This window comes from Pteropus alecto, unplaced genomic scaffold (assembly GCF_000325575.1).
Source record: "Pteropus alecto unplaced genomic scaffold, ASM32557v1 scaffold79, whole genome shotgun sequence".
Taxonomy (NCBI): Eukaryota; Metazoa; Chordata; class Mammalia; order Chiroptera; family Pteropodidae; genus Pteropus; species Pteropus alecto.
Window position 1 is genome coordinate 13,560,515 of NW_006494612.1, and position 10,055 is coordinate 13,570,569.

Below are 10,055 nucleotides of genomic sequence, written 5' to 3' on the forward strand. Positions count from 1 at the left end.
ATTGGATGTAACGAAAATCCAAGATGCAGATCAGAAAGAAAAAAGATTCTAAGAAGGTGACAGGGACTTGTGAGGAGAAGTTAGTGAGCAGAAGATTGTAAGGAGAAATAAGAAGAAACCGCCCAAAGCTATAGGGAAACCATCAATTCCACAAAACAATATGGAAGATTCCCAGGTACTAGAACAAAGGTTCTCAAACAACTTGCTACTAAGAGAAACCGCCCAAAGCTATAGGGAAACCTTCAACTCTACAGAACAATAAGGAATATTGCCAGGCACTAGAAGAAGGATAAAATGCACCTTTCTCAGATCCTATCCAATAGGTTCTTTTCAACTTTTAATTATGGAAACTTCCAAACATACAAAAGTAGAAAGCATAGTATATTGAACCTTTGAACGCCCATTCCCAGACTCACTAATGATCATCTCCTAACCAATGTTTTTTCATATTCTGCTCACTTTTCCTTTTCCAATGGGCTATACTGACACAAATCCCAGTCATTCCAGAAAAGCATTTCAAATAGAGAGAAGGAATAAGTACAAACATATCAGATGGTTCCTGGTATGTTTGAGCAACACTAAAGAGGTCTATGGAGGTGGAATGGAGGGAGTGAGGGAGAGGTTGGTAGGAGATGAGAACAGAGATGTCACAGGGCAAATAGACGTAACACGCTACTGTTGCAGCTCATTGCAACAGTTTTGGCTTATACTGAATGGAGATTTTAGAGCAGAAGAAACTAGGAATTGTGGGAAGCTAAAATTGAAAGACAAAGGGGACAAAATAGTATCACTGAAACCCCATAAAAGAGAAGCTGCCTGGTAGGAACTACATTCATAGAGTCAAGGATGAAGCTGTGGCTAAGAACTGCTCCAAATTCAAGAGAGAGTTGGGGAATCATCACCCCCAATTCCCATGGTAATAGGAATCAATCTCCTTGATGAGCAGAGTAACCTCTGTCTCTGCCTCCTGGTTCAGTGGCAGGGCAAGTCTGAATGATCACAGGGCTTCATTGGAAGCATTTCTCCCTTGATAACTAGGACCTTCAAATCACCAAGCCCAAGGCTGTGGGGACAGACACTTAAAATTTCTTCAGTGAGTTAAACATAATAGTGAGAAGTATCCCTCCCACCCCCAACCATTGGTTCCTGGATTTATGAACTCTGGCGATAGAGACATTCATTCTTCTTTGGTTCCTATTCTATAGGCCTAGGCAGGAATTTAGTGGGGAGTGAGTAGAAAATGGTTCTTGATTTTGTTTTCATGACTTGTTAGGTTTATCTCTCACTCTGTGGTTAAACCATATGCTGATTTCCCTTTGGAGAGGAAACCAGAAAATGTCAGGGCAATCCTGCTCACATCTTCATGAGACAGGTTGACACCCCTCATTTGTAGCACATTTTATTCCCAGGCATTCTTCACCTCTCACTCCCCTCCAGTCTCCCTACTATCTGCTGTTATTATCTATTCCTCTGGAGATCCTCAGGATTGTGCTATACACCTTCCCAGAACAGCTTCCCTTGCAACCCGGGCCAACACAAAATGTTTGTGTCTCTGAAATGCCAAATACACCTTCTGCATTTTTTCTGAGTTTGTTTTTTCTTAAATTTCAACATTTGACATTTTGGCAGAAATTTCATATTCGATCTGTTCTTAATACATGAATATTATTATATTACTTTTTTGGAGTGTTTCTGATATCTAGAAAACTTTGGAATTCTTTGCTTATGACTTTCTAATGGCTTTTTTTTTTTTTGTCTTAAGTATAGATGATACATTTTGACAAGTCTTTCATATTGAAATCTTATTTTGCCTGCTTATAATATACATGAAAATTTGCAACTTGTCAAGACTCAGATTTCTCCTTTACTGAGTTCTCTCAGCTCCACCCCCCTGAGATACTTGTAGATATGAAGTTTAAAACTACAAGCTTGGAAGAAGAAATTGATGTTGGTTGGAAGGAATTTCTAAATGTCAGATTAAATTTGTAGCAGGAATTTATTGGAATTAACCCTTGCCGTGAACATATTATAAGAGAGATGCAAATAAGGAGTGGTCAAGAGTGACATTTATTGTAGCTTATATTTTATAGAAACAGTATTGTCTTGCTATTTTGGCATATTTGTATAGACAGAAGAGGGCATAGTAATTAAAATAAGGGAAATAGAGACTTCTAGTGTTTTTAATGCTATCTAAGTTATTTTAGTGTCATAATGAAAACTACTAATGAGAATCTCTCAAACTTCTGTTTATTTAACAACTTCTTGGCTCATCTGAATACCTATTTTGTTGATTTGAGGAAACTGTTCACTGCTAAGACAATAGGGTGTGGATAATCTGAGAATAAGATTATTTTTAATGCATTCTTTATGGAGTGATGGATCATCTTTATTTGTTCCTTCCTTTCTAATGGAATATATATTTTTATTTGGTTAACAAATAAAAGCTGCCTCATACCTAAGTATACTTAGGTATACTGCTATAGAAGATATTTCAACAAAATTGAAGAACTCAACATAAGAGATAGATATTTGCTTGTGGCTCTTAGAGAACCAATGCTAACCTTGTAGCTTTTGTTTTTGGTGTGGTGTGGGGAAAAAAAAAAAAAGAGGAAGGAAAGGACTAATACTTTTCTAGTTAGGATACTTTTGGTTGGACATATATGAAAATTGATTTAACTTAAACAATAAAAGATTTTATTGGCTCCCATAACTATAAATTCAGAGGTTGAATTTAGGCACAATTTAATTAGGGTTCTAGCAATATTTCTCCACTTTTCTCTCAGCTTTGCATTGTAGATATCAGGTTTGTCCTCAGGTTGTCACATCTCACGCTCTCAAGATGGCTACCAATTACCACTGGGTCAATGTGCTTTAAGTTCACATCCTATGTGAGGTAGTACTTTTACTGCCTTTAAAAGTAAAGAAAGATCTTTCCCAGAAGTGTCCGGCAACCTTGGCCTCACATTCGAATGGCTGGAATCAGATCATTTCGAACCAATCACTGGCAAGAATTATCCTCAGCTGTAGCAGAGCCATCTGTCGAGTTAAGGATAATTCCCCCCACTGAATGATTGCTATTCACTTGGGGTGAGTTGAAATAGGTGGTAAGGAGTCAATTACAATATTTACTAAAAATGTGAATTATGGCATAGAAAAATCTAAAAGGACTGATTTTTGACCTAGGAAGGATCTTCATTGAATAAAGCGACTTTCCCCCTTTGAGTCTATAGAAGAGAAGCAGTAGCTCAGAGTTAATTTACTCCTGTTGGTAATTTCAGTTTTCTAGCCTCCAGGGAAAATGGAATTTAGTCTTAATGTTCTCAATACAATCTTCAGTCTGCCTGAAAAATGAGAAGTCAGAACTTACATGGTAGCCAGTGAGCCCACAGGCCCCACTGTGTTCATGAGCCCAAGAAATGGAGATGCCCACTGCTTACTGAGAGAGAGTGTGCAGTTCTGGGAGTTGGGGATCTGTTGTGATAGATAATGTGATTGTTCCCACTTGTCTACTAAAGTATCTATAATAAAACTGTACACCTCTACTCCATTGAGTCATCTTGCCATATAAGTTGCAAACTATATGACAATAGAATGTAAGTGGTAATAAAGTGTGAATGGAAGCGATATATGCCATGTCCAAGCAGAAACTTTCAGAGGCGTTGTATAGTTCTGTGAAACCTCTCTATTCTCTCTGCCATGAAAATGGCATGTTCCAAATAGGCCTTCTTTTTCAACTTTGGTTTTAGAATGAGCAGACACATATTGCAAAACAGCAGCCAACCAAAGTTGTCAGCATGTAAAGTGAATAAGAAATAAACCTTTGTTGTAATCCACAGAGATATGGGAGAGGTTATATGCATAATTTACTGTACATAAAAGCCATAGCATAAAATACAAAAGCTGGATTTTAGTATCAGTTTGGCTACAAGAAAAACAATCTGCATTATCTTGGGTAAGTTACTAAGCCTCTCGAGCAGTTTTCATCTATAATATAAATATAAAATAAAAGGTCTTAGACTATTTCTTTGATGCTTAACATTTTGACTACTTAATCCAAAGTCTCTAAAAGCTCTGTCAAATGATTAAATTGCATATTGTAGATAATAATAATGTATTTCCCTTTTAAAATAATTAAAGGCATTTATAACTTTCTATTAGCATGAGATAAATCATGAACTCATAATAAATTATGATTTTTTCCCAAAGAAGCATTTACTTGCCTAAACAGTCTCCTTATTAACAAATATGTATTTTCTGAGTCTTTTTAATATATAGAAAATAATTCAATTTTTATCTTTTTCCACCCCCTAATGGAATCTAAAAATGCCTTTCCTAACACATTCTATTTCATATTGTAGTCTCTTTTTCTTTTGCCTAATTTTAAGTATGTGAGCTGATAAATAGTTTAATTTAAATGTAAGTATTAAATTGCTACAGTTCTAGAGATTTTGTTAAGTAGAGACTTTTAATTTTCTAGCTTGAACAGAATAAAGAGAAGTTAAATTCTTTCTTAAAGATAGAAAAACAAACAACACATTTATAAAGTAATTGTGCTAGAACACCACATACATCACTTCCCTACCCTACACATCAAAAACTTTTGTTAATGGGTCTACCACTGATCTTGTCTTATAATTGTTTTGAGTCTTTTTTTTAATAGTGTTTATAAAAAGTATTTAATGGATAGAAAAATAGCCCACAGAAACAAATTTTAAATGAGATATGAATTAAGACTTTATCTTGATTAGAGTGTACTAAAAGCTGCCATATCTGCTCCTATATCGGGCAATAGGAGAGTGCCAAGGCCTCATAGCTGGACTCTGGATAGTAAAGAAATGACCACTGATGAATAAACGATTTATAACTAAAGGCAATTTTAAATGGTTTATTTTAATTTTACTGTTGAGGCAATAATAGATATAGGTAATTTCAATGTCCTTTTATCATAAGCAAAAGATTCCAACTCATTTTATTTATATATAATTAGATTCCAATTTATTTTATTTATGTAATTAGATGGTAAAATATTTAAAGTGCTAGAGATGATGATCAAACTCATTATCTCATTTTTTTGCCCTAACTTCTCCAATACATAAAAATGTGGATTTGTGTTGGATCTACACATGGCAAGAGTGAGGGTCAGGGAATGGTGGAGGAACAGCTGTAGGGAAGTAATTCTATTAAATTTTGCATCAACAAACTAGGCTATATTTCAGAAAATCCTAATAGTAAATATCTCTACCAATGTAAATTTATGTTTCTGTTTTTCCTAGTGACATTTTAAGCATCTAACATCTGTACACTGAGTTTTATTACAAAGAGCAACATTTAGACAAATTAAACCAAACTAAAATCAACATTTATATAGCTATGCCCAGTCTCAAGAACAGCAAACAAGTTGGAAATACTAAAGAGATAATATTCTGGAGCTTATTACATCACTATTCATACATGGGAGTACAGAGGAAATGGCTGAATCATTTTGATTGTCAAATGTTAGATGTGTTTATACTCAGAAGTGACTTTCCAACTGGGTATGGATTATGAACAAATGGTATATAACTATCTAAAAGGGTTTAGTGTTCAGCGAAGGCCCGTAGAAAACAAGCCTTGAATAAGAATGAGAAAAACATAGATGTTTTATACTTAGTAAAGTCACATTAATTAATATTTAAGGTAGCTGTAAATCAGCCTCTTACAAAGCAAGCTTCTTGGACGGGCAAAGTTCTTGTGATACTGGTTTATGAAAGATTTTGCTGAAAGCAGTGCTGGATTGGGCCCTGAGACTCTGAAGGTCTAATATAGTTCAGGAGAGTATCTGGAGTTGAAATTCAGGCAGTTATTCCAGACAAAGAGTCAATCTGAAGAAAATGGGCAGAGAAAGAAAATGGACATGAGACAATGAAGTGAATCAAAGGCATGTAGACCAAACAAGGAGTTTCTGGCAATATTCCATGACTTGGTGCTGGTATTTTATAATCTTTGATGATGAGGAAGCCAGTTGTTAAGGGACCACGATGGTTCATTACAAAGCAGAGGTTGCAAAAAGGCATGTTTTGTTTGATATAGTGGTTTAAAAGAAATTTGCATTAGTTGCCAATATTTAACACTGAAGATATTTTGTCTACAAATTTCGATTTATAGCTTTTCTGTAAACATCAGAAGATCTAGCATTATCAGTCTTGCTGTCATACATAGTATTGATAGCTTCATGCTGAGTTACTTCTGCCTTTTGCAAGGAGCGTGTAATCTGTCTGCCAAGCCCCACCAATCCCCATTGTCCCCAACCCAATGGATGGGAAACAGTTTTCTTTTGCCATCATACTCAATTTTTTGTTTTGCCTAAGTAGAATTTAAAACATATAGAAAAATAGATAGAATATTTAAGTAATTCCCCATGGTCCTAGCTTTCACTGTCATACCAATCCAATCTGGTTTCCTTTATAGTCCCACTCACTTCTTTCCACTGTATTATTTAGAAGAAAATCTCTGACATCTTATTATTTTATTTGTAAATACTTTGGCATGTAACAATAAAAAATAGGGACTCTTTTATAAAGCAACCACATAACCATGATATCATAATCATACATAAACATTAGCAATAAATATTTATCATCAAATACCCAGTGTGTTCAAATTTTCAATTGTCTCATAAATATATGTCTCAGTGTGTTTAAATTAGGATTAAAATAAGATCTACATAAAGTAATTGATTGATATATTTTAAATCTCTCTTCTAATTTAGAGCCTCTCTCAGTCCCCTCTCCCCTTCCCCCAGGTCTTATTCTCTTTCCTCTGGCTATTTATTTGTTGAATTGTTTGATTGTTTTGTAGAGTTGGTTGATTGTTTCATAGAATTTCTGATATTCTAAAATTTGCTGATTTACAATGGTAAAATTTAGTATGCTCCTCCATTGTCTGTATTTCCTATAAATTGGCTTGAATTTTTTTGGAAATAATATTCGTAGGTGGGGATATTGTTTATTAGGAGAAATATAGTGTTAGGGTCTCTCTCTCTCTCTCTCTCTCTTTCCTCATTAGCAAGTATTAGTGCTCAGTGTCTAGATCCATTAATTCATTAAAGGTTGCAAAATGTTGATAGTCTAATTAAACTAATTTGTCTTCATTTAATATCTGGAATATTTCCATTAAGAAAAACATTCTCTTTTCTATTTTTTGTTTACCTAGTGGTAAAGTTCTTTTAGGAAAGGCTAAATAAATGCTCAATTTCTGCCCTCTATTTACAAGCTTCTCAAAATAATTAGCATCCTCCATTTCAAATTAATTAATTTCAAATCAACTTAATTTTTTTAAATTATAAACATATAAACATATTTATTGTGTTTCAACTAATTGCAGTTATTATCTTTATTGACATTTATATTTTTTCTATCTTTTGTTCAATTTAGCTTGACCTTAGTAAACTTCGAAAATTTCTTTGTTTTATGTTGAAAAAAAAAAAAATGTTCCAAGCTCATTTTGCATATTTTCAGCCTAGTCATAGAACCAGCCATTTCCAGAATTCTGGTCCCTTTCTGTGGAAACTGGCACATAAAGAGTATAATCTGGGAACCATTCTCTATCATAATGAAAGAGTTAAAGATAGCTTAGAGGACTGTGTGTTAATTTTTTTTTTTTTAAACCTGGCCCATTTATTTACAATGCTTTCCTGACTCATTAGCATTTCAGTTTGCAACCCTGGTCTAAACCAATTCTAAACCATCAATATATATTTCTAAATGCAGAAGTATTCTACAACAGAGTAAAAGGCAAAAGACTTGAGTTATTCAATAATAAGGGAAAAAAATAAGAAAGAAATAATTGAAAATTACAAATGATTTTATTTAAAAATCTCACTCTGAATTCCTATTTATAAATAGCAGAACCCTGTAGACAATGTTTATTCACTTGTGAAATAAACCATGCTCTTGATATCCTGGACTAATTGATTTATTTATTTTGAATTTCAAGGGATCTTTCTCTTGAGATTATCCATGTGGAAACTTTCTATCAAATTAGTTAAAACTAAAGTAATGCTGTATTTAACTGACTTTTTTCCTTTTATTTAGGTGTAGGAAGACAGAAAGAAAACTAATACTTATTGCTATAACATGCTAAAGTTTTTCAAATACATTCTCATTATCACTCTCTAAGGTTGTATTATCTCCATTTTTTTTTTAATGAAGGATATAAAATATGGAATTGCTAAAGTTACAGGAAAAAATCTCCAGAAATTTTCCACTGTAATATTTTGAGAACCCAAAAGTAAGGGGAGATATACAAAAAGGGGGAAAATATTTTCTTAGTCATCAAAATGAATATTGCAAAATTTCTGAGTCTATTTTGTGTGGAAAAATTCAACCTAGGAAACTGATTGACTTTCATTTATTCTCAAGAAAATATATTACCCAAAAGTCAAGGGTAAGTTTATGGACATTGTATTAGCCAAGAGAGGTTAAGATTTATAGAATAACCTAAGGGGCTGTCCTTCACAGCTACTTGTACTATATAGGTCAATGGGAGGCAAGGTTGGGGAGGTTCTGTTCCATAGTCACCCAGCTGACCAAGCCTCATGATTTGTAGCTACATCATCTGGAACAGGTGACATGTGAGGTGTCAGCAGAAGGAGAATAGAGACTGTGAAAACTGACACATACAATTAATTAAATATCTAAGATTGGAGATTATGGATATCACTTAAGCTCACAGTCCACTGGCCGGAATTAGTCTGAGATGAAGATTTGTACACGGTAGTTTATTGAGATGATCTCAAAAACACCTGTAAGAGAGTGAAGGAAACAAGTTTGGTGAGAAGGAGAGTTTTAACTGTGCTGCAGTTTCGACAGAGACCAGAGGCAATATTTTAGGGATGTCTGGAGCTGAGATGGCTCTTCAGAGTTGTTCTGACTTAAGACAAGGTGGCAAGGCCTTTTTTCTTAGCATCCAGACACAGGCAGCCTTTAGCTTCAAGTTTAGAAGGGATGTACTTTATCCTCTTTGATGGAGTACTATCTCTAAAACTTATTTAATAAGTTAAATCCTATTAACTTTAATATATCAGATTAATCTATTCCAAGATTGATATTTGTCTTATCATTTAGTAAGAAATTTGGAAAGTATAATCTTTAAGCCACTAAGAAATTATAAGACAAAACCTTTTCATTAAAATTTTACCATTACATTAATAAAATTGACAACTCCCTGGCTAGACTCACTAAAGAAAAAAGAGAAAGGACACAAATAAACAAAATCTGTGATGAAAGAGGGGAAATTACAACTGACATCACAGAAATACAAAGGATCATAAAAGAATACTATGAAAAAGTATATAACACCAAATTTAATAATCTAGAAGAAATGGACCAGTACTTAGAAAAATACAACCTTCCTAGACTGAATCAAGAAGAACTGGAAAATCTAAATAGACCGATCGGCAGTGTGGAAATTGAAACAATCATCAAAAACCTACCAGAAAGTAAAAGTCCAGGACCCGATGGCTTCACCAGTGAATTCTACAAAACATTCAAAGAAGGTTTAATACCTATTCTCCTCAAACTCTTCCAAAAAAATCAAAGAGAAGGCAACTCATTTTATGAGGCCAATATTACTCTGATACCAAAACCTGGTAAAGATAACACACAAAAAGAAAACTACAGCCCAATATCTCTCATGAATACAGATGCAGAAATCCTAAATAAGATACTAGCAAACCAAATACAGTAACATATTAAAAAGATTATGCACCATGATCAAGTGGGCTTCATCCCAGAGGCACAGGGATGGTTCAACATATGCAAATCAATAAATGTGATACACCACATAAACGAATAAAAAAATAAGAATCATATGATCATATCATTAGATGCAGAAAAAGCCTTCGACAAGATACAGCATCCATTTACGATCAAAACACTTAACAAAATCAGTATAGAAGGAAAGTACCTTAACACAATAAAGGCCATCTATGATAAACCCTCAGCCAACATTATACTTAATGGTAAAAAACTAAAAACCTTTCCTCTAAGATCAGGAACAAGGCAAAGCTGTCCACT